This window comes from Urocitellus parryii, chromosome 3 (assembly GCF_045843805.1).
Source record: "Urocitellus parryii isolate mUroPar1 chromosome 3, mUroPar1.hap1, whole genome shotgun sequence".
Lineage (NCBI taxonomy): Eukaryota > Metazoa > Chordata > Mammalia > Rodentia > Sciuridae > Urocitellus > Urocitellus parryii.
Genome location: NC_135533.1, coordinates 45227274 through 45254074, shown reverse-complemented (window position 1 = coordinate 45254074; position 26801 = coordinate 45227274). Strand labels below are relative to the sequence as shown.

At 35.3% G+C, this 26801-nt stretch overlaps 1 protein-coding gene across 1 annotated transcript in view; it reads right to left on the bottom strand.

Moving 5' to 3' along the window:
- Positions 1-26801, bottom strand: part of Kcnd2 (potassium voltage-gated channel subfamily D member 2) — a 448576-nt gene that overhangs the window by 275769 nt on the left and 146006 nt on the right. The gene's annotated exons all lie outside the window — the stretch shown is intronic.

Genomic DNA, 26801 nt, shown 5'->3' with positions numbered 1-26801 from the left:
CAGAAGAAAGTCATAAGAAAGGAGATAAAAGGATATTCCAGTCAGTGTCAGACAAATTAGAATGGAAAGGGAAGCAAGCATACTTATTTAGGTAACCAATGATGTTTAACCTAACAGCAGCAGGGATTAGAGGTAAGAGTGTAGGGTTTAGGGTCAAACTTCCAAAGACCAAGTTCTGGCTTTTCCATTTCTAACCTATGTGATCCTAATAAATTACTGAATTCTTAAGAATTTCACTTTCCTCATTCATAAAATGGTAATAAATAGTTTTTCTTTAAATTATTGTCAGATGTTTTTATTATAAAATACTTAATTACAATTTATATAATAAAGAACTGTATTATTTCACTAACTCTAAACTTTTAAATTTCTTCAAGTGATTATGTAGAGCCTTAGAACAAGGTAAATCAAGTTTACAGAAATGAAAAGTGCCTTATTAGAATGGAACATGAAATTATATCAGTACCATCTTAATGATTTACATAACTAATTAACAGCTGGGTTAGACTGGCTGTTAACTCCAAGGTATTTGCTCTGCCATCTCCCTTCCTACTTAACAACAGAAAGGAAGTACAGAGCCAATTGACTTAATCTCTACCTACTCTAAAAGTGTAAGGAAAATGTATAATCATTTAGGGTTCCTGAGTTAGAATCCTGCCCAAGCTTCCACACCCATGTAATAATGTGTGTGTGTGTGTGTGTGTATGAGTGTGTAAAATATGCAATGTGAAAAGTCTGCCTTTAATGTTGAAACAATTACAATTCTATACTGGGACAAAAGAGAATAGTTCAAGCAGACTCAAGTGAAGAGATCACTTGGGGAATAAGGAGAAATAGTAATGTGGATGTTGATTTTATCAATTAATAATAATTTTTGAGGACAAACCACAACATATTACAAAAGAAGTGTAAAATTTATCTTTGCCCTTAAGATGTATATGGTCTAGTTGAAGATCAAATTCAACATGCATCTAAATCAATACTTTATTGTACTGAATTGGGTGGAGAGAAGTTTGAGCACAGAACTAGAAATACAGTAAAGAAATTAGAAATTAGAAGGTGATAAAACTCAAACTGCTCCTCAGATAGGAAAAATGAAAGATTGAAGACTCCAGAGCATGATTAAAGAATGGTTGGTACATTGGCTAGATGAAGATATGTAGGAAGAAAAGGGAATATTTGTTTTGAGAAAGATTAATGATTTAAACAAATATTTATTTAATGCCTGATAGTGCCAAGCTTGTGTAAAATGGTAAGGATACAGAATCCAGTAGACAATGGTCCCTGCTCTCAAGAAGCTTCATAGTTTATCTGTGTTGGGCAAGAGGGATGGGCAGATAAAATGCTTCATGAACAGAATAGCTTTCATCTCGGTTATATATCAGTATTTATATATCATGTTCTTTAAAATAACTATGTATCATATATATCAATTGCTATTATTTCCCTAATATCCAACTATTGACAACAATCATGCCAAATAGACTTGGAGACAGCATAATACTAAAGCCAAAGTAAGAAATTATTATTTTTCTTATTTCTTCCAGAATAATATCATATTTATATTATGATAGTAATACTGATAATGAAAATTTATTTTGTATTTATCATTTACTAAACACTCTTAAAGGTGCTATAGTAACACAATAATCTAATGAATAAATAATTCCAGTATTTTACATGAACCAAGAAGAAACTGGACTCAGTAATGTGATGTAATTTGCCTAAGATGACAGAATTAGAGTTCTGACAGACACTGTTCTTTTAAACATTTTGATTTATGAAAACATTAGAACTCAGAATACAAGAATGAAATATTTTGATATTTCTGTATAGTTCATCTTGAAATTTTAGAGGAGCAAAAGAATGAATATTGTTCTTCAATAATGGCTTATATGTTTAATAAAATTTATTTTCAAGTGTTTACATTTCTATTAATATAAGTCTGACTATAGTTTGTGTTCAAATTCTTATTTTCAAGGATGAGTATGTATTAAAGAGTATTTCACTTTCTGCCTTCATTTGGTGATATCAAGGATAACAGGATCAAATTTACTGTGTGAAGAGAGATGTTCAACATCAATGCTCTATTCATTCAGCCTGACATTTCTTTGTGAAGTGCGCAGAAAATTAAATTGCCTGAAATTAGAGGGGAAAATCACACACCATGGAAAGTAACATGTCCAATGACAGTGGAGGTCATTCTTCCACTGAGGAAAGTGTGAATTTTACCATATGTGTTTCATCGATGTTAATGGAAACTGTGCAACTGCCCTTCTTCATGTGCTCCGAATCATTACCCCTCAATATCCTCAAATATCACACTTTTCCTGGTATTTTACGTTAGTTTTATAGAATGCTATTGTTACATTTGTTAAAAAGTTTAAGATAACTTCGTTAAGTATCTACAGTTTTAATATTGTAAACTATTCTCACCTTCCCTCTGTCCCTAAAACCAATATTCTGATATTCTGGTAATTGACTCTTTTGAACTGTTCTGAATTTTAAAACAAGCATTTAAAATTTCAGTATATTAGTCAGTTTTTGAATATTCAAGTTTTTTTTTTTTAACCAAGGCTTTTTGAGAACTGTTTGAAATCCCAGTGGGTTTCCTAGGAAAGAAGATAAATTACATATTGATTTTAAGAAGTTACTGGTCTGGTATAGAAGAAAAGAAAATGGCAAGTTTGTCAGTAAATAAGTGCAATATATAGATATAGATATAGATATAGATATATACACACATATATGTATACTTAACATATAGAGACTTAGTGTATACACACACACACACACACACATGTTGCTCTTACTAAAAGGTGCTTATACCTCTAATATGAACAGCTAAAGGTTCAGTTTGATAAATAGAAGACTTAGATTTCATTTCTAACTTTTCCTCTGGTGGAAGGAGGATGATAGGAGTTGAGCACATGTGATCCTTGAGAAGGGGACAAGTTTAAATACAACCTAACGAGCAAGAAAGCACAGTGTTAAGTACAAATAAAGCACATACCACACCTAACAAGATTGCCTGGTATGTGGTAGGCACTCAGTGAGGAACAGAATGCCTTGGGAGTCTAGGAGGAAGGTGGAATCTCTTGGATTTAGGGATCAAGGTAACTTCACTAGGCATCAAGAGAAAGGATATGAAGATGTGAAGAAGGATCAAGGCCGAGAGAGCAGCATGGAAAGAATGACATAGAAAAGCAAGTGAAGTTCAAGGCCAGATGCTGAAGGAGAGTGAAGCACTCCTGCTGGGGGTTTAGAGGTGAGTGGGAACATTTTTGGCTGTCACAGTGACTGAGAGGTGCTAATGGCATTTACTGCACTGAAGACAAGAAGGCTAACAATTCTGTAATCAGTGTTGCACAACAAAATATTGTTCTTTCAAAAATGCCAAGACTCCAGTTGAGGAAAAATGGAAGATAAAAACCTCTGAAAAGACGTAGTGAGCAACAAGGTTGGAAAAGTAGGCTCCCATACCACACAGACCATCAAACGCCATGCAAATAAGTGTGTCTTAATTGTAGGCCATGAGAGTCTTTTTGAAGGATAGGAAATGAGGAATCATTAGTCTCTGGAAGCCTTTATAGAGTATGGAATGATACAATTCAAGAAGATGAATTTGGCATTCATTGGCAGGGTGATCCATTGGGGGAAAACTAGAATGGGGAGGTGAAAGGGATAGATAGACAGTGAGAATGAACAGGAGGAAAAAGGTGGCAATGTCAAATTCTCCATGGAGAGACATCTAAATCTTACTCTTCTTATCCAATTCATGACAGCTGTTTTTCCACCCTTGGAAGTCATTAACCAATGAAACTTTCAAGGTTTTCTGAGGATTTAGGAACTCAGAAGGGAAGGTAACCCCTATCTAATCTTTCAAAAGCAGAATTTCTTCTTCTACCACACTCCTTAGTCTGTCACAGTAACATTGCCTTGAGGGACACAGTGGGAAAGCAAGCATCGGAAATGCAATTTCAGCAGCAGACCTCACCCTGATTAGCCATAAAATATGAGTGCAAGAAGCTGCTGCTCTGGGACTACACACCTGAGGTTATCCATCAAAACTTTACCACTCCAGTTCTTTTATTCTTCATGACTAAGAATCATTAGCCAAGTAATACTGCAAAGCGACAGAGTGAGTGGTACACAGAATACACACACACATGTAAATAAATGTGCACACACACTCACCCACACACATGCATGCACACACCTGCATGGCTCACTCTTATGCTGTAGCCCCTAGAACAAAATAAAGTGAAGTAGCCAATTGGTGATTCTAATGAGATTTTAAATTTCTTATTTAAATTGACTTCTCTTTTAACTAGAAGTCTAAATGGCTTAAGAATAATTGTTTCTTCCTAAGTTCACTTTAAAGCAATGGACACATATGGCCAATCACATTGGCCACTGTTGTACAAAAGGCACTGGTGACTTATGAAGGCCCGTTGTTGGATCCAATCACAGTGATTTTTGTATTCTTGAAAATATTCTTGTGTGATTTCTAAGATGGGTATCTATAAGTATCATTTTAAATGTTTTGTGCTAAACACACCCAGCTATTAATTGCTCTCCAACTATATAAATCATGATGTCAATAGGTTAATTACATGTTACTTCAAAAAGTATTTGTTACTTTCTTTTTTCACCCTGTTGCTTTCTAGGTTCCCACTTATTTTTGTATGACATCTTGTATTTTATATAATTTTGTGAAATTTCCGTTTATTGTTATCATTCTCAAAGAAAGAAAGCATTTGCAAATCCCCATAGTATGTTTCATTGGGGACTGTGGTAGACTAAGCAGAACATACCTCACTAAAAGCATTCAGATTTAACGTTCTCACCAAGAACCATGCAGAACACACGAAACATGTTTGGCTGCATTTGACCCATGGACTTCTAGCTTAAGATCCTCTAGCCTTAAAGCTTCCTTTGGCTGTTTAATTGATAATGTAAAGCTCCACATAGGGTGGTACATGGTGAGGGAGTCTATTTCTGGTTGAAAAATGGATAGTGCCCCTGGATGCTGGAGTTCTGACTTCCTCCAGATACCAGGACAGAGTTGTGGTGATTCATTCTGTGCTTAAATGGCAGGAAGCTTATGTCCATATCTCTGATATTTTTTACCAAGGCCTTATTCTTAGTTCTAGTGGCCTCCCTGGCTGTTAGGTGATTTATCAAAGGGAAATGATACCATGTGAAGACCAGGGAGACTTTTCTTGGATACCAGCTGGCTGCCAACTTGGTGGTAGTTCATAGGAAATCCACTAAGACAGTCAAGGTGTCAGAAAGATAGCAGGGGCAGAGTATGGGGCAACCATAAATCTTGGCACAAACATTATTATCTGAATAAGCTTACTTCTTGAAGTACAAACATATCTCCCCTAATTAATTTTAGTTCCATGTCTGGCCATTTAGCTTTGTCATTGTTTTTGAGTGTAAGGGATTGAACCCAGGGTCTTGAATATGCTAGGCAAACGTTTTACCACTAAGCTACATCTCCAGCCCTGGCCATTTGTTAAATTCATTCAGCATTCATTTGTTCTCTAAGTAGGTAAAGGAAAATCTTCTATAGGTTAATTACATGTTGTATAAAAGAGAATTTTCTATGCCCCATTTTCTCTGGGCTGCCTGTTAGATACACATTTATTTTTACAAGGCATTTATTATTTTACAGGCTATAATAAAACTTATAGTCATTCCTTACATAATAAAATTGCAAACAAAGCCCCTCTTGCCTTCTTTTTGAGCATTAAATATATATATATATATCTCTGACTTTGATAAATGAGCCTCAAAAATCAAAGAGCTGTTTTCTGAAGAATAGAATGAATCAGATTGAACTTTCTTGTTGCTACAAAAAATAAAGGGTATATATATATATATATATATATATATATATATATATATACACACACACACACACACACACACATACTTACATACCCTACTATGTGCCATCAACTCTCATATCTCTCAAATTTCATAGTAATTTAGTTTTACCAACAGACTTTAAAACAAATGGTTTAACAGAGAAATAAAATAAATAGCACAATTTCAAACTTCTAGAAGAATCTGGATTCAGATACAAATCCCTCTGATGCTTCAGAATATTACTCAGTTTCAAAATATCTGTAAAATTTCCTTATAAACTAATTCTGAGTTTCTGAAGCCAGGCAATTCATTTGGTTTACTTTGATTTCCATGTAATGCCAGTGAAATGTAATATGAGGTGCTTTTGCATTGTCCTGCTTTCATGTGGCCATCAGTATGGGTACTGGAAAATAAATCAACAGTAGGAATGGTCCTGTCTGATGCTCAATCAACTGAGGGATTGCTGCAGACCAGAAAAACCAACTCTTCAAATTTGAACGTCTCATTATTTGTTTATTGTGAAACTGTCCTTGATATAAAATAGTCTCTTTTCCAAGGATAGAATAATCAGAAATATTTTTTGAGAAAAGAATTTCTGAAAAGATACAAGCCTAGATAATAAAATCTCACCAGGGTCATAATGTCCCTGTATTCAGAAAAATAACTATGGGCTCATTCAGTTGACACATGGAAGCACAATTCAGGGCATGGGAGGTTCAGGCAGGTGCTGGCTGATACAACAGGCCATGGGAAGGGCCTGAGTAGGATATGCCTGAAGCTGATTGAGGCACAGAAGATCTAAGTACATATTTGTCCCAACCGTGTTCCTTTTAAAACAATTTGCTAGTATCTCATTACCTGCTTGTATTCCCTCAGGCAATTTTTGCACAACAAAGTGAATTCCATAGCAGAAGTATTTAAAGAAAACCATAATTTCTACCTAGATAAAGAAACTGAAATAAATTCTTACACTTTGGAAAACTGTTCATCAGACTTCATCTGAAAACACTAGCCATCTGTTTTAATTTTGTAAACAGCCTCATCAAAAAGACTAAGATGAAGTTGCATTTTATTTGTTTTACCTTACTTCCCTATAACTGGAATGTAAAATATATTATTTGTTTTCAACAATTTTTTAAGGAGAACTAAGGTCATAAAGGTAAGGTAATTCCTTTTCTATATCAGATTCCAATAAAATAATTTTATATTAATTGAAAATTCAAGAAATCTCAGAATTGACTTATGATTTAATATTGCTAATTTGATAAAATATCAAATGGAACTCTGTATTGTCTACCACTGATCACATCTATAGGAGATGATAATGATGAAGGTTTCACTGTGAAATTCGACATGCTTTCTGAATCTTCCAAGATTGAAATATCCTCAAAGTAGTTTGAATTATTTATTCTATTCATGGCCTTCCAGCTTCCAATTCTAATAGGCAAACAAAAATGCTCCCATGTGCAAGGCGTGCAGACAGATACACACACACACACACACACACACACACACACTCCATTTTGGCAAGGTAGCAAGTAAGCAAAATATGAAAAGGTTACTTAAGAACTAAATACATTTAAATCTTAGTACCAAGTTTTTATTTCCCCTGAATATCTATAGTGTAATAAATACCTGACGAATCAGAGATGAACGTGAAATTTTGTGGTTAAAATTTAAGGAAAGAGGTCATAGGAAACACAGGCTGAATTGAACAGATTATCAATTCTGAGGAGGACATCCTATTAGTTCAGTGTACTGCTACAAACAGGCCTAGTATCATTACTGACACAGAATAGGGACTCCGTTAATATTTAGTACTTAGTGGTAATGAATAAATGGATGAAAAACTGCTACTGAAAAACTGAAGAATTTTTGTCTGAAAATTTTTTTATTATTGCATCTAATGTCAAAATGCCTCAGTGTTTGGAAGTCAATTATTTCTCTTAACAAACATCATTATTTTGATTATATGTTTCAAAGTGGAAAAAAAAACACTAGATAAAGATCTTCTGACTCAAAAACCAATCCAAGTACCAGTCTAATTGGTAAGCTGTAGATCTTGAAAAAGAAGTCCATTTTGATTTTTTCATCAACATGGCACCTGCAATACATATTTAAAACACTCTAAGTTCACTACAGAGTAGTTCAAAGTTTGATGTCTTTTGAAATACTGGTGCTTTCTTAATAAAGGGCAGGGCTGATTTTTCTCAGCCAGATAATTCTTATCCAGAGCAAAGACACATCAGGCATGACTCTTCCACTATTAACCTTCTTGAACTAAGATCTAGTCACAACTTAACAAGATTTAGGTTCCAAGAAGATGTTCCTGACATGAGCAATGAGATGGATAAATATTTTTGAATTGAGTAATTCATTAATGTTATGGGAAAAAATGTTTAAATCAATAAGAAATGATTTATGATTTCATAATTATATATAAATGAATGAAAATCAACAGCAACAAATTATGGCTCGGGTTGAATGAGCACAATAAAATCTGATTATTTAATACCACATGAAACAAGGTAGAAAGGGTAATGCCCTGGGGCACACTGCTTCCTATCCCTTCTCACAATATATATCTTAATGTATAATTGTATGATTTTAACTCTTTTCCATTTAATTAGCATACAGAATACTTGTAATGCATGTCATATGGTTACTGCTATTTTGACCATGAAATGACCACAATACAACACTGGTCTGAGTGCCTATAAAATCAGTTCCTCGAGGTATAAATATCTGCATCTATGTCCACCTATCTGTTCATCCATCCATCCATCTATTTTCCTAACTGGATATCTTTCTAGCAAATCTATTCTACATATAATTCTGTCTCTATCTTTGGCAAATATTATTTAAATCAACCTATCTGAAATAATTCAATTTAAGGCTGAAAAAAAGCAAGCACATTATTATTAAGTGGATGTACCAAGTCTTACCAATGAGTACCTTTTCTTGGAGAGCTTCATGAAACTGCTGTACTACTAGGGCCAACTCCAGGTCACATCTGGATTCAATCTCCAGGTTACATCTGGATTGAAATTTTCTCAATGACTGCCATCTCATGGACTCTGGGGACTAAATCAAGCACTGATAATTTGCTGCCACACATCTAAAATTGGTTCCTGAAAATCTGACAAGGCCACCAATGGACACTTTTGTTTGGAAGTACATTGATCCTCTCAAAGGTCTCTTCAGTTTCATAATAACTGGGCAAACATTACAGCTACTCATATGATTTTCAAAGCACCTGCCTTAAATTCTATGATCAAAATGAAAGCAAACTTTATTTTCACCACTGAGCACAATCCAGATTCTCTGCTCTTTAACTTCTAATTCTTCGGGTCAGCAAAAGTGGTTTTTAGGGAGCATTATCTAAGAAGCATGCATTCTCTGAGGCACTCCAAAATTTATTACTGGATAAAATTGGATCTTATTTGTTTAGTCATTCAGAATTTGTCTACACATTTCTGCATTCTAATGTGATGCCATCAATTTGTTTCCAATGGTTACTACAAGACAAAAAAAAAAAAAAAGCCAGTTTTAAATCTAGGGATATATTTACCATATCTTTTAATATCCAACATGAAGTACCTAAAATGCCACTATACTATTCAGTATAATATATACATTAGCACAAGTTTATTTTTAAATTTTACCTGATTGCTTGAAAATTATCTCTAGGGAGTTAACACATTTTTATATTACAAATGTGAATTTTGTTCTTGGCATTTTCTTTTATTTTGTGCCTCTTCCTCTAATTTGCATAGCAGTTAGAACATTCTATGTTCATTGTTGCAAGTGGTGGCTGACACATTAGAATTCAAAAGAAAGGAGATTTAGCTATTAGATTTTGAGCTTGAAATCCAAAAAAAAAAAAAAAAAAAAAATAGGGAGGATTCAAAGAGAGTAAAGAAATTGTATTTCCCATGTCTTCTCCATCTCCAGAGAAAAATTTGAAAGGCTGGTACAAGAAAGAAATTGAGGGGAGAAAAGTAGAGTCCAGATATTTGTAACAGCACTGGAAACAAGAGTGTTTCCTATACTGATACCCAGAATGAGCTCTCATGGTGGAAGAGAAAGGCGAAAACCCAGCTGAATTGCAGCTCTTGAAAAGAAAAATCTGGGCATGTGGGCCGAGAACAGCTCACAGAGTTTTCCTTAGCCTGGAGCAGCACAGAGAAGCAAAATTTCTCCAATGAAAAATGCATAGAGAGCCAGCAGGCCTAATGTGTCCTTGGAATGAGGACAAAGGGGATACAGTGGCAACCTGCAAAGACCAGTGACCACAGACCAGACTGGGAGGAGGAAGTCTCAGTGGGTGCCAGCAGGGATAGATAGCTGATGACACTGAGGGCCAGATGGCCCCCCACCTGGTATTTTGTAGACATAGTCCTAGAGGACAGTCAGTTAGGGCTGATTGAGATTGAGTTTCTGTCACTTGATGGAACTGGGGCCCAGAATACAAATTAAGTTCAGCAAGAGAAAAAAAAAATACAGAAAACAGTGTTTCTTGCATACCTGAATACCTGAGCTTGTGCACTGAGATTCTCTCTGTTACAAACCTATGAATAATCTGTGACCGCTATTATTAATAAAAATACTACATCTTAATTATTATATTTACAAATGCCCTAATTGTTTTACTTAAAGTTCCCTATATCCTAATCATTTAAACTATCCTATTAGGTCACATCATAATTATTTTATTTGCAAATTATATTTCAATTCTTAGAAAAGGCATTTATTAAAATTTACTATGAGAGTATCTATTCCATCCTGTACTTCCTTTTAATTTTTTTCCCTATATTCCTACTAATCTCAGCCAGGATAAAATGTATTCATTTGATATGATAGCTAGAATAGTTTATCAATCTCAATAGCAAAATGAAGTTTTATTGTCTTCCCTTCTTGTACTGTTTGTGTATATCTCTAATTTCAAGTTCTATAATTCTCAAATCTTTAGTCATATTGTCCTTACATTCAGCTTTTGGGCCTTCACACTCTACTCTTAGATCAACCTTCTAAGATATTTATCAGATTTAATCAGGTAACACATGGCCAAAGATTTTAAATTCTGAGCTGTAATATTATGCACAATGCCTTAATATGCAGGAAATTCTGCAAGGGGGAGGGGGGCTGGGAAAACAAACCCATTTCCCAGATACTCCAAGCAATAGGCATACACCATTGGAATGGCAGCTTGGGAAAGACAGAGGGCAATAGGCAAGTGGATGGGCTCCCTTGAGGCTGGTTATATATGTATCCATTTTCATACGTGTCTGAAGGAATCTGCGGTTCCATTTAATGATTTAGATCCCTTTTCAATTCTGTTTTTTTCTTCTTATTATTCCTATCAAATCTAAGTTTTGATGGACTCTAAACTGTATTAATGCACAATTAATTTTGTAATAGGTAATTCATTTGTTAAAACCATCATTATATTTTGACTGGTACTGTTTCCTATAAAAATGATATGATTTTCTTACTCTGTACCTGGTTACTTTTAAATTGTAAGTAACATGAGATTTCAAAAACATAATGTAAGTTGGAATGAATTGGAGGTACCTAGTATAAAATTTATGTTTTGCTACTCTACAGTCTAATTTAAAAATTTGCAAGACAAATTGTTTATATTTTTCCCTATAGATTAGATGGGAATACTTTCCACCCATGTAAATAAATATATCACATTCCTTTTTTAAAAAAATATTCCAGTCCTGTGAGTCTTGGATAGAAGACAATGTGTCCTCTGACATCTACTAATGGACAATGATCACAGACTAGTGCAGGTGGGAAATGCTATTTCAGGGTAATAGCTCACACCTGGAAAGATCTATTTTTTCTCTAGGATCTTTTTACACAGCAGTGAAAATAAACTAATTAGGTCAAAGTATCACATTGGGACCCATGAGCTATGACGGTCCCTCTCTGTTGTGTCCCCACAAGAGGCCACTGTCCAAAGGCAAACAAGCAATAACCTCAAGCAGAAAAGGAGCTCTTGATTTAACCACTTCTCCTTTCAGTGCAACTGCCCTTGCATTTCACTGCAATTGAATTCATGTAAAGTTCACAGAGGAGAAAATCTATATAAAGGGATGAAAAAGATGCAAGAAAGAGGAGACACGGGAAGAAATTGAACTTTCTAGAACTACAGTGTCTATTTAGACCTAGGTACTGAGAAGCTTTGCTTAGGACACAAAGGGATCAAAACTAGCATTAGGACCTGGATTTTTTTGTCTGTCCATCCATCTGTGGAAACTCTATATTTGCAGCAAAGAAATGGAAATTCCAGGAATGGGGACACCTGCTTTTCTTCATTTGGAAATTTCAACCACAGCACAAAAGGGGGAAAAATAAGCCAAAAAGCAAAACAAGACAACAAAAAAAGTCTCTCTTTCCTCTTACGGACCCTACTGGTGGTTTAGTCAAACTCACTCAGGAGGCTTGAACCCACAATCACTGCTAGGACACAGGTTGGAGCATCAGGATTAAGATTTCAAAAAGTATAGGATCCATTTTCACTTGTTTCACCAGTACTTTTTAAATTCAGAACAGTTTGGCTTTGCCCCATTGAGATCCCTCAGCAAACATGTGACTATATCATTTGAACACTTAATTTTGTCATCATTTACCAGAGGGTTATTGGTCACCTGTCACATACATGCATCTGTGCAAAATGTAAGGATATGCAAAAATTTAAGATATTCTATACCATCAATGGTAAGTGACTAGTACACTGCATAATGATGTGTTTAATGCAAGCAAATTATGTTTTAAGAAAAAATTTCCTTTTAAGAAAAAAAGTGTTCTTAATTAGAAAGATAAGCATAATCCCATCGAGCATATTAATACCTCTTATATTTCATGTTTCTTTACCTTGGTCTGTTTTTTAACCTTGTCGTATGCTGTAAGTACTACCGCATGTTTGCTTACTTTTTCACACTAGGCATATTTTTTATCTGTTCTTTTTAGATACACATGACAGTAGAGTGTATTTGACATATTATACATACATGGAGTATGACTTATTCAAATTTGGATCCTATTCTTGTGGTTATACACGATGAAGAGTTTCATTGCTGGTGTATTCATGTATGAATTTAGGAAAAGTTACATCTGACTTATTCTATTGTCTTTCCTATTTCTATCCCCCCAAACCCCTGCCCTTCATCCCTTCATTCCCCTTTGTCTAATCCAATGAATTTTTATTCTCTCCTCCCCCTTTATTGTGTGTTAGCATCCACATATCAAAGAGAACATTTGGCCTTTGTTATTTTGTTGTTGTTGTTGTTGTTTTGAGACCAGCTTATTTCACTTAGTATAACATTCTCCACTTCCACTCATTCTTCAAATGCCATTATTTCATTCTTCTATATGGCTGAAGAATTATTATTCCATTATTCCATTCTATTTATATACTACATTGTCTTTATCCATTCATCTGTTGAAGGGCAGCAGATAATTCCATAGGTTGATTTCATAGCTTAGCTATTGTGAATTGAGTTACTATAAACATTGATGTGGCTGTGTCATTGTAGAATGCTGATTTGAAATTTTGGGGGTGTATGCTGAGGAGTGGTATAACTGGGTCCAATGGCAGTTCCATTCCAAATTTTTTGAAGAATTTCCACACTGATTTCCAGAGTGGTTGCACCAATTTGCAGTCCCATCACTAATATATAAGTGAACCATTTTCCCTATATCTTCACCAACATGTTTTTTTTACTTGTATTCTTGATAATTGCCATTCTGTTTGGATTGAAATGGAATCCCGGTGTACTTTTAATTTGCATTTCTTAAATTGCTAGAGATGTTAATGAACTTATTATGAATAACTATAAAGTTGCATCATTCTTCTATTATTGAATACTAGGTTTAATTTTTCCTCTCTTTTATATCATTTCATTCAATACTTTTTTTTATTGTGCGTTTACTACATGCTATGTAACAGTGCTTATTGTTAGAGATACAACATATCTTCTTGTGCTCATGGGCAGAGATACTCTTAAAAACAAGGGATTAAAATGCAGTGAAATGTGTGTTTATGGATCTGCATTAATTGATTGAATCATATACATTGAGTTTCTTGAGGGCTACAAATGGCCAGATAATAGCACTGAGGCAGTTCAACCAAGTACAATGTGCTATGGAACCTGACAAGGACACAGATGGCTTCAGAGAGGAGGTAATACCTGAGCAGTATTCCTAAGATTTGAATTTATATAGCATGCAGGAAAGGACAGTATATGTTTCTCCACCTTTTATCTATTTTAATACAACTAACCACCAAGGCACATGCTCAGTATATACTAATAATGACCCAATTACTGCAGTCATGCTCAACAGAGGTCGTCAGCCCTGGTAGTGCATTTTAAATCTCTATGAGGAGGGAGAGGAATATGTATATTAGAAGAAGGCTTCGGATTATATGAATTATTATCCCTTTCTCACCCTTCCCAAATCCCTTTCTGGTCTCTATGAAAGTCATTGCTAAAGGTATGACATCCATGCATCCTGCATCATTGGAGCATGAAGGGAAATAGGAGCAGGAACAGTTGGGAGAGGCCAAAGAAGACATATTGGGATTCAGGTTTGGCCATGCCATTGACAGGGAATCATGAAGGATTTGAAGTAGTAGTGAAGGGGTTAGATTAGCACTTTAGAATGATAGGTCTGAAAGTAATGTAATTAATAGATTTAAAAGGGAGAAACTTCAGATAAGAAGACTAATTCCCCAATGGATAGACAACAATATCTACACGAAGGCAATGAACGGGGGTGGGAAGGATACACATAACCGATAGTTTAAATGAAAGACCTTTGATATCTGTCAACATAACATAATTCAAATACAGAGCATTTCCTTATTTAAAAGTTATCCAAATAAGTTATCAGGAGTACTGCTGTTTGATAAAATGTCACAATCACTTTCATTTCTCTTAAAAGTCATTTTTCAAGTTACTTTCTAAAAATGATATGTGGAAGTGTGTGGGCATGTACCTACATACACACATATGTAAAAGGCCTGAATAAATATCCCACTTTACTATATGCCTCTCTGAAACTGAGCATTATCCATGCCATCCCAGACAAATAAAGGTCCACACCAATATGATGTTTTCTTAGGCTATTAATAGCAATGTATTGTCAAGAAGCTTTCTGATCCAATGTACATACACTGTTGCAAACACCCCCAAAACACAGTATGTAATTCAGAGGCAATCTATACAGAGATATTAATATACCACAATATGTCCTAAGGGAAGTTTCTAGGAGGCACAAAGTAATGAAAAACTTGTCATCTGAGAACTGCTTGAAAAAAAATGGGGATATTTACATAGAGACAAAATATTCAAGTAATGACTGTCTTCAAATATTTAAAGTTGTCATAGTGAAAATATTCATGTTTTGATAGAGTCAGAAGACATATCTTAGATAAATGAGAATACATTTAATGGAGTCAAATGTAAACTCATCCTGAGGCTATGTGTTTTAGAAAATACAACTGATGTGAACTATAATTTATGCTATTGCACGAAGCAATAATCCTCCTACCATGCTCTCAGGAACACCATGGAAGGTGATGTTTGTGTCCTTATTCATGTGAGTGTGTGAGTGAATGGCAGGGTGGGGGTGTATGTATATAATGGACAGTTAAATAAGAGACCTCTGATGTCTGTCAACATACTGTAATTCAAACGCAGAGCCAGATAATGCCACAGTGAAGTCTTAGCTCTTTACTATTACTATGACTCTTAGGGCAATGGGTGACAAAGAAGCAATACTTTAACTCTACTTTGAAACCAAAAATAATCAATAGATAGTGGCATTGTCAATTTTTGCAAATTTATTAACATGTGGCTTAAGAAAGGATAGCTGAGGACTCATTCTGCTTCTGCATTTTTTTTTTTAAAGATATACTGTTTTAGGTGATGTAAGTAAAAAAAATCTGGCTTAACAAATACATAGAGTTAGGAAAAAGAATAATATTTTAAGAGCTTTATCAGGTCATTATGAACATTCTTCTTTGATACTACAACAAAACTAGGCTAGTGGTAGGTCCTTAAACTTGATTTCAGCGTGGAATCTGAAATCAGTTATGGAATAAACTATTCCCCCACCAAATTCGTATATTAAAGCCGTGGCCCCCAATGTGACTGTTTAAAAGTAGGGCTTTGTAAGAGGCAATTTGTTAAAAGAACTCATAATGATAAGGCCTTAATCTGATAGGATTTGTGTCCTTAAAAGAAGGAAAGACACCAGCCATGAACATGCACAGAAAAGGGGCCAATAAGAACACAGAGAGAAGCTAGAGAGGCCTTAGGAGAAACCAAGCCTGCCAGGACCTAGAACTCAAATCCTAGCCTTCAGAACTATGAGAAAATAAATTTTGGTTGATGAAGCCATCCACTCTATAGCTTTTTTTTTAATGACAACCCAACAAACTCACACACAGAATGCTGAACTACAAAGCACACAACACAGAAATCTCAAAATGTATCATCCGCTGATTTACCTTTGAATAGAAAAACATCTTTTACCTATGCATGATCATGAACAGCTCATTTGAAACATATTAATTCACTGAGTTATGCAGATCTTCCAAATTTTGATGTATCTCATTATACTAAATCAGAAAGTCTTATTTAAAAAATATTTCAATATCATCAAGAAAGTCCCTATTAAACGTCAAGTGCACAGTGGTAGACACTAGGTTTTAAACTTTCTGATTTTTAAATGAAAACTCAAATGTTATCACTAGCAAAAAATACCGTCAGTGGTTTTCTGTAAAGAGAGTAGAATTTCATTCAACATTGACATGACCAACAAATACCCAAGTCAGAATAATTATAATTTGTCACTTGTTTTTTCAGATAATAATGACAATCCATGAAAAAAAAATGACTAATTCAACTTGAAACTGAGATAATTACACAAGTTAAAAGAGCTCAGAGTGGTTTTAGTTTTTTTTTTTCATTTTCACTTGCCTGGAGACAGTCTATATAGCACAAGTTATTTTTGTGTGTGTTCAACTTGGTCACACATTGTTAAGAAGATGGATACCCAAGGGCTAACCTTTAATAAAATTACTAGTTTTCTGCTTTATCAATAATACTATTAAGTGAGATGGAATTTACTTATTTATTGTAAAGGAAGACTACAATAACTACAATGGTTTCTGCTACATTGTCAAGAGTTTTACCCATGACTGCTTTTGTACCCTCAGTAAAAGATCAACACAGTGGAAAAATGAAAATAATATCTTAATAGTATCATGATATTGGATTTGACTTTTTTGATGCCCTGAAACTTCCTGGAGATCCCTCACTCATTCCCTGCAGAGGTCTGTGGACCATATCTTGAGTTTGGTTCTTCTATAGTAACTTGGTTTTCACAACTGTCACTGAACTGAGAGCCAGAGGCTTCTTCCCATCTTGATGGTAGCTGTCTCCCTGTACCTATTAACTCAGATCTGAAGCTTGGTGATATTTGAATTCCCTGTTTGGGGGTTTTGTGACATAGAATTAGAAGAAATCCTCAAGAGGTATTAAACGGGTTTATACATATTTTTCATAGTATTAAATAAAACTAAGTTTTAAACCAATTTTTATTTTTTCTTTCTATTGAATATTCATAACAAATTTCTCCTGCTTAATTTGGGGAATGCATTATAACCAGATTGCTTCAGCAAATGTCTCACAGCTGTACACAGTGTCAGCCTTGCCTGGCTCCCTGCTCCTTCAGCTAGAGTTCGGAGACTCACCTGGAGCTCTTAGGTCGTTCTCTTCTGTCCTGTCATAAATATGCAATGCCACACCCACAGGTTTCTGATCTGATACTACTGAACTTTTCTGTCATTTGTCTTTTGCCACACTTACATCAACTTTATGGAAAAATCTAATAAGTCTTCAGTTTCTTAAACGTGATCTTCCCTTCAAACTCCTAGTCAATCACAAAAATCTGAGTCCAAAAAAATATTTTGTCTCCTAGTACTCATTTTCTACTCCTCTGTTTCATGCTCTCACTTTAGGTAACATTTTATCACCTTCCAATTCTGTTTTCATAGCATCTGCACCTCTTTTATTGTGGCTTTTATTGAAATATACTAGAATTGATTGTTCTATTACATTTGGTTTCTCTTAAATCTGAAGCAACAAGAAAGGATGTACAACAGTATTCATCATATACTCAACTAAGGTTGTTACCTGTTGACCTGGTTTTGAGAAATCTTAATCAGAGAGAAGATTTTTCAAGAACGAGTTGACAGATATAAAACATCAAATTGAATTAATTATAAATGTATATTACTTTATCTTCAAATGTTTATAATGTTCAATTTTAAAAAGAATGGCTTATAGAATTTAACAGGAACTGTTTTATATATTTTTCCATCCCCTAAGCTTTCACATAAGATGTAAATCAACTGGAACTTCTAAGATATACCCTATCTTGTATCTCACTGTTATAAAATATGGAAATAGGGGCAGTTTATGATCATACAAAAGGATATTATTGCTATAGAAATGTACAGTCTTGATAGAATTTCTGAAATGTCAAAGACTAAAGGAGAAAGAGGTAGCTAACAATCATCTTTGTCAACTGTTCAATGACTATTAACCTCTACTGAGAAAAAAGTCACAGAAACAATGAAGTAAAACATTCATAGCAAATAATGTCCATATTCTTTTAAAATAATATTTTACTAGAGTTATTTTATTAATTTAAATTATTATTTTGTACTTTTATATCATATAAATATGAATAAACATTTTATCACATATTTTCATATTCTTAGACTTTTTATATTTGTTTCACATGTAAAAAAATACACATTTGCTGTCAGCTTTTAATGGTCCATTAACAATTCACTGTAGTTGATATAAGAGCTTTGGCATTACTATACTAGTGGCTGAAATGTTGATATGCCTAGCTGAGTCCTGCCCATTTGTGGATGTTAGTGGTCTAAAGAGTGTTTTCATGTAAAGACCAGAACTGGTTACTCGAAGGCTAATGAGAAAATCCATCAAGAGAGCCTGGTCTGCTGAATTATGTTTGAATGATGTAGAATGGTCCACAGGGGCAGGCTGCCAAGGCTCTGCTTACAAAAGGGCTGACCTGAATGATGGCAGGGTGTATGAGAAATGAACTGTGCTATGCCCTAGAAATTTGGGGTCCTTATCTGATGTTGCATGAAATATTGACAGATGCTGGTTTATGTTCAAAATAGTAAAATGACACTGAAGTAGGGAAACTAACATGACAAGAGAACTGTGAGACACTAGGAACACTGGAGGATGTGCCCTGAAACCACTCTGCATCACAGTAAACCTGAGAAAACATGAAGAGCTTAAAAGCCTGAGATTTTTCTGCATTTATCTGATACATTTGACAATGAAGACACTTCCCTGAATGAATATATTTCAAATGACTAGGGGTAATGCTACAAATATAGGTGAAATGTGCAAGTAAAGAGAATTTCATCCTTTAAAACATACCCCAGAGGGAGTAGTGCATTATAAGGTGGTAGGCAGGAAATATGGCAAAAATACTTCACTTTTTAATTTAAACTTTAAGAGTCAAACCAAATACAAAATTGATCATCGGCATCTTGGAAACACAAAACAAATGTAGATCTCTTTCCCAAATTACGTAAATCTTTTAGAACATGGGAAAATTCTACATTTTTTTCTTTCATTTTATCTTTATTAAGTGAGAATACTTACTGTTACGGTTTAGATATGAAGTGTCCCCCAAAAGCTCATATATGAGAATGCAAGAAAGTTTAGAGGTGAAATGATCGGGTTATGAGTCTTAATCTAATCAGTGTGTTAATCCCTTCAATGGGATTAACTTGGTGGTAACTATAGGCAAGAAAGGTGTGGCTACAGGAAATGGGTCTTGGGGCATGATTTTGTGGTATATATTTTGTCCTTGGAGAGTGCAGCTGCCTCTTTCTCTCTGCTTCCTGGTACAAAATCCTGACTTTTTTTTTTCAACCACACCTTTCCACCATGATGTTCTTCATGAGCTCTGGCACAAAGCAGTGGAGTCAGCCATCTGTAGACTGAAGCATCTGAAACCATGAACAAACAACCAGACTTTTCCCCTTCTAAAATTGTTTTTTTCAGATCTTCTGGTTACAGCAATGGAAAAGTTGACTAGACTACCTATCTTTGAGACATAAGAGAACATTATAAAAGTGAATTCAGAACGCATATCTTTGAGAGGTTAAATTTTTTTAAAATATATGTTTAATTTCAGAAAGTCATATATGTTTAAGGGCAAAGTTTAATTTTAATTTTGCTTCTTTCATTGAGTGAAGCATTATATATGCAAACAACTTTAAGTACTCTTCCCATTTCAGACTGGGAGATATGTTCTTATTTGTTTTTAAATATAGTCAATTACTGATATACCTAAGGTAATTTTTGTATAAACAATGACATTAATATGACATTTCCTTACATGTAAAGTAAAAGTAACAAGTGAAAAAAAAAATAGAGTCATACAGGAATGGGAAACAAAATAAGGTAGAAAGGAATGTCAAAACTGTTGAGATATAAAAAAGAATAAAATATATAAACAAGAAAAAGGTATAGTAGTTGAAGTGATCCAGAAGGTCAATTTGCCTGCTCTCCCAAGCCAGGAGCAAACACAATCTGGCATGACAACAGGGCCAGGATTCGTGTGTTTTCGGCACATCTACAAAGAGAATAATGGTACTGTGGTGAATGGTGCTGTCCTCAATCAGTTTGGAAACTCGTGGCATGTTCACAGTACAGTGCTGCTAAGCTAAGTAACAAGATGAGAATCTGAGTAGAACTGAGTGACAGAGATAATTCAGCCCACAGAGCCTCAGAAGACATTTCTATTAAACAAACATAGCCACAATATTCATAATGGTATCTGAAAATTACATAGGTGGTTTTGGCTCTAACATCACTATGATGGTAGAATTCGTGTTTACTTTGTCCGGCTTACCATTGTATATTAATTCCTTAACATAGTAATTCCTCAAAAATAGTTTTTAATCCAATGAATGTTGAAAAAGATTGTCTCAGGAAGCATCACATATCCACAGCTTTGCCTACATAAATGTCTGTGTGTGGGGTGGGTGGGGGTATATTACATCCTGTATATTCATGCCAATATACCTTTGCTGAGTAGCAAAATGTTCTATATTTCAGAAGTGGGTAGGGCACACTGCATTTCCAGTAACCTTGATGGAGGGTGCAAGCCAAGAAATTACTGTTTATTACTGTATTTTTCACTCTATTATATGCTCAGTTTGCACCTGTTATATAAATATAAACATAGCAGAGAAGAGCATAAGGAAAGGGAAAATGGAATATACAAATATGCAATACAAAGGAAGCTAATTATGTACACCCTTGAAAAAGAACAGGGAGAGAGAAATTATTTTGAAGTTTCACTACGAAATAGAATCAATTTGTTTCCCCTTATAGTAAACTCTGCCTTGAAACATTTTTCAAACCAAATCTATGATAGCAGAGGTTTTTAGCTATAGACATAAGCTAGCAAAATGCACACTGCATTAAACACAATCATAGTTAGTTCTGTGTCAAGCCGATGGAGGAAAAAGAAATGTCCTTTACTAATTTGCCTTTAGATTAAGGGATAGATTAAACTTGACTTTATATCTATTGTCAAGTAAGTTGGCAATTTATTTGTAAGTCCATTTACTTTTTATGCTTCCTGTTATTTTCTCTAGTAGCTAGGTTCAGATTCTTACCCAGGGTGATTTGTGGACTCTGCTTATGAAGTAAAAGTTGAGGTCAAATTCATGTGTAGGAAGGTGTTGTTTATTAAGCAGGGGATCTATTTCAGATGGCATCACAAGAAACTGTATAGCTCCAGATCAAACATATTTTTCTTTCTATGAAATATGTTCTTGGCTTCCAGAGCTTAGCTCAGAAAAGAAGTGAATGTGACCAAAATATCCCACCCCTTTAATTTGCTGGGATTGATTTACATGGGTGATGCTAATAACACCATCTTAATTAGTTACTGCAAATTGTATTTGACAAACAATTAGATAACATATTCCCTCTGTCCACAGGGGTCTTAGGCTGAACCAGATTCTTTATATACTTCATCTCATGTAGTCTTTATTCAGTTCTGTCAAGTGGTAAATGTTATCTGCAATCTGAAGATGATAACCTTAGAGACACTGTTAATATGCCCAGGATTACAGACTCAACAGTGGCAGTGTGGGGACTTGCATCCTCAGGATCTGCATCTTCTTAGTCACTAACCCATTGCCCACTTGATAATAAAGTTTATGTTGAAATAAGTATCAAATTTTGCATCAATATCAACACAAGTTATAACAGTTTGACAGTTTGGGCCAGGATTTAGAGGAAATACAGAGTAATCAGCCATTTGCTAAGTGGTCTTTAAGATAATCTCCTTTTTCATATTTTTTTTTCCAAGAGAGAAGAGTTAAAGAAAATGTCTTATAGCTAAACCATAATGTTAAAGAAGCACCTTTGTCTTATAAAGGTGAGAATTTATATATACCAAACTATTCCTTTTATTCTGTTCAGGTTGAATTAAATGCTCTAATAGAAAATAAAGAGCAAAATCACTAAAGCAGCAGTTTGGTTCTGATATAAAGCCAAACTTGAAAATGTCAGCACTGTGTACCAGGATTGGAAGGGTTAGTAAACAAGGCAATAAAATGTATCATTTTGTTTTAAGAGCCAGTTTTGCAGTATGAGTGTAATGGATTCTTCCAGAAAGAGACATACTTCCTGCCAGTCATGGAGGGTAAAGGAAAACAAGTTTGGCCAGTTTCAACTGTGTCCAATCTCAAATGGGATAAATTCTTGTTTTCAGACCATATAGAGATTCTGTACAGAAGGAAAAAAAATAAGTTTTTTTTTTAATTATTAAACTGATCTTTAAGGGGACTGATCTTTACTCCAGGGCATAAGCTGAAGGTTTGGTCTGACAATGTGTTTCTGACATCTACAAAGAACTGCCTCCTCTAGATTCTTAGATGGAATCTAATATAAAAGGGAAAAATCTTTTAGATAGAAATGAATTGGTGAATAAATCATATTCACATGCAATCCATCCAATGATGGTTCCAAGTTAGAAAGAAGGTGAAAGCTCCTTTTTAAAAAAATTCTAATTTGTTATGTATGACAACAGAATGTGTTACAACTCATATTACACAAATTTTCATATCTCTAGTTGTACACAAAATAGAGTCACACCATTTGTGTCTTCATATGTGTACTTAGGGTAATGATGACCATCTCATTCCATGAAAGCTCCTTTGGAAGGAGGCAAATAATTGGGATGAACTCATAATACAGAAACATGAGGTAAACCCATGTCCTTCTGGCTTAGGGAAAATGGCTTGGACAGAAAAGTGAAGTTAGAGGTTAGACTTCAAAATCTATATTTGGGGTCAAGACAATTACATGGCAAAAACTGGGCAGGTATATTAGGGTCAGTCTTGCTTTAGGGGATTCCTTTCTTTCTTCTAAAATTGTGTCCCCCATCAATTACAAGCTGCTGAGGGAAGTCCCACATGCAGAGGGCACTGATACTACCTGGTTGCAGTGCAGAGACGTCTGAAGGACACATCAGTGAAGAATGAGGGCCAGACAACCCTGCAGTGTGCTCCATGCAAACACAGAGCATCTGAGCAGATGCAAAATGGCAGTCTATCCTCACTCCCAGAATAGGAGAAATTCCCCTAACCTTGCAGGGACTCAGTGGAGATAGGAAAAAAACACCTGTCCTTGTGTCAAGGGACTGCTGTGAAGATATCTTCATAGAAAGAGGAATAGCCATGTACCCAAGGGTGTGGGCAAGGGAGCCCCAAACAAGGTGGAAGGGCCAGAACTTCTGATTCTATAGCATCTGGGAAAGAAGGAGCAGAGACTAGAGAACAGGACAGAGAGCACAAAAACATCATGGTTCTCCCCAGTAGATAGTCTGATCAATAGGAGCTGCTAACATGAAACACACTAAAACCAAGTGGGATCAAAAGAAACTCAGGAGAAAAAAATACCAGATGCCCACAGAAAAGATGAGGCTGCCAAAACAAATGAAGGTGGAGCCAACATAATCCCAGAAGATAGCCCATGTCAGTCTATTCTCCATCACTATCAAAATATCTATGGCTGAATAATGTATAATGGGAAGTTTATGTAGCTCACAGTTTTGTAGGTTCAAGGGCATTACACCAGCATCAGTTTGGCTCTGGTGAGAACCCTGGTGGGTGGCACTGCAAAGATAGGAGCTCATACAGGAGGGAGGGATCATATGATGAAATAGGAAGCCAGATAGGGAGGTCTTACTTTTTTATAACAATTCTCAAGGACACTAAGTAGTCCCTGGAGAGCCACATTCATCCCATCCAAGGGCAGCACTCACAATGACCTACCCCTACGATCCATCTCTTAAAAGTTCTATTACATGACCACATTGGGACCAACACTTCAAACACATGCAACTTTAGGGAACACACTCACATCATATCTAATCCATAGACCAAGGAAAGGGGAGCCTTCTCCAACCTCAACTTCACAAGGATAACCGCATTAATGAAGGAAGAAGAAAAGGGAAAAAGAGATTCGGGATTGGGGGATTCAAATAGACTGCATATTTTCTTGAGACTCTTTTGAAACGTTTTGAAGTACAGCAACAAAAGGTTTTAAATAAGAAAAAGTTTGAGAACCTTCCATTCTTTTTTTACCTGCCAGAACAGTAATATTCACTAGGATATTTCGATCACATAGAACAGAAAGAAAGTACAGATTTTGGCATATCTGCATGAGGGTGTGTAAATTTCAACCCTGCTACATATGTCAGGCCCAGATGAGAAGATCCGCCCCTTCACTCCTTTACCACATTTAGCATTTCATGAACTTAGTGATTTTCCTAAACACTGTGTAAGGAAGATATACTGAATAACCTTCTGCTCTTCTGCCATCCTGCTGGAATCCTGCACTGAATTTCCCAGGAGTCCTGCTGCTGGTATGTGATGCTCCTCTGTGCCCAACTCTCTAACACGTGGCAACTAGTCCACCAGCTTCCATTACATTTCCTGGAAGGAAGCAGCTGGTTTGGGCTAGCCTGTCCTGGGACTGGAAGGGGTTCTATCCTGCCACATGAGCTGTGCTTAGAATAGTCTAGCAATTCAAAGCCTGATACCTCCATAAAGAGAGAACAGCCTGAAATGATGACTAGTATTCATACTGCCTTAACTAAAAATAGGAATGCTGTATAAATCAGAATGTAGGGGTACAGGAGAAAGAGTGGTTCCTGCCAGATTCTCTTTAAACACTGTTTCCAAATGGCGGCTGAAGATTGGCAATCACCCACGATTTTTTGGAGAAAACCAGATTCCTCGGTGTCATCACAGAACGTCTGATCCAACAGCATGGTAAATGTTTAAAACACTTTCACATTGCTTTTCTCATTTTGTCTTCAAAATGGTGCATGATGATTGTGCTCCTGTCTCTCTCATACAAAACACATACCTGTGTTTCAGAGAGGTTATGTGTTCAGGTCACTTGCCCAAATGTGCAGAACTGTCCTGGCTACAGACAAGGGCTTTGTCCTGTACATTTTATCTCTAGGTAAACAGCCTAGCCTTTCTTAGCCACAGTTTCATGATTTCTAGAACAGAGGCAATTTTCTGCATTTGGAATTACCATGACAATAGTGATAACAATGCTTAATATACATAAAAAGAATAGCTGACATTATTACTGTTGTTGACAGTTGAGCATTACCTCCCAGTTATATCTGACATTAACAGAAGTGACAGGTGCTTGCATTGCATATGCTATGACTAGAAAATCTAACAATGTCAAGAGAATATCTCATAATTTTTAAATGTAGTTCAGTGACAATCATTATTATCAGTACATTTTATTTTTGACAGGATCAAACACAAATACCTACTGATATTAATAATCAAAATTAAACTTGATATGGTAACAATTATATTGTTATTGATATTGAAGTATCACCCAACATTTTAATTTTGTCCTCTTAAACATCTCTGCTGATGTTGCACAGAGCTCATGATTTTATGTATGCCAAATAATGTACAAAATGCTTGATTCCTGAGGTAATACTTTTCAAAGCCATGTTTTTGCTAGCAATCATCTTGAAGATGATACTCTCTTTTCCCTCAACCTTTATAATTAAAAAAAATCTGAATTCATATATTTCCTCTTATGTAAACTCAGATGATGAAAGTTTAACCAGTCTCTTTAGTCATCAAGGGACAAATAACAATACTATGGATTTTGCTTCACTCTCTACTTGCAGGTTGATAAGATGCCTCTCTTAGATACCTCTTCTCATTCTGTTTGTTGCACTCCCTGCTCCAGATGAATTGCATTCTTCTCTGAAATGTCTTGACTAGTACATATCCAGTGCCTCCTCCCCGTTGTACTATGGCATGACTGTCTCCCAGCTAGCTATCTGTAGCTGAACTGATGAAGTATCAAAAAATACTCTTTCAAGAGGTGACATCACCAACTTTTTCTTTCTCTTTCCCCTTCTATCAAGACCTGTTTTCATTAATTCTGAAAATTATCATGGACACTTCCACCCTGCCAGACACTGTTCTACTGAGTCTATTCTATTGAACCACTGTCTGCAGGAGGTGGTGAGTCCCTGATCATACACTATTTGCTTCTGTTTTCTGTAATTTTAAATCTCTCAGTAAGTGTAAGAATAAAATGAGTATAATGTCTGCTTATAAAAATTTCTTTCTTACAGTGTAATATCAATAATAATTATAGAGCAAATATTGTATGTTAGGCACTAAATGAAGGATTTTCATTTGTTAGTCATGGGGTGCAACAGTACCATTGCAGATTGCTTTGCTATCATTTTTTTAAAAGTACCTGAGA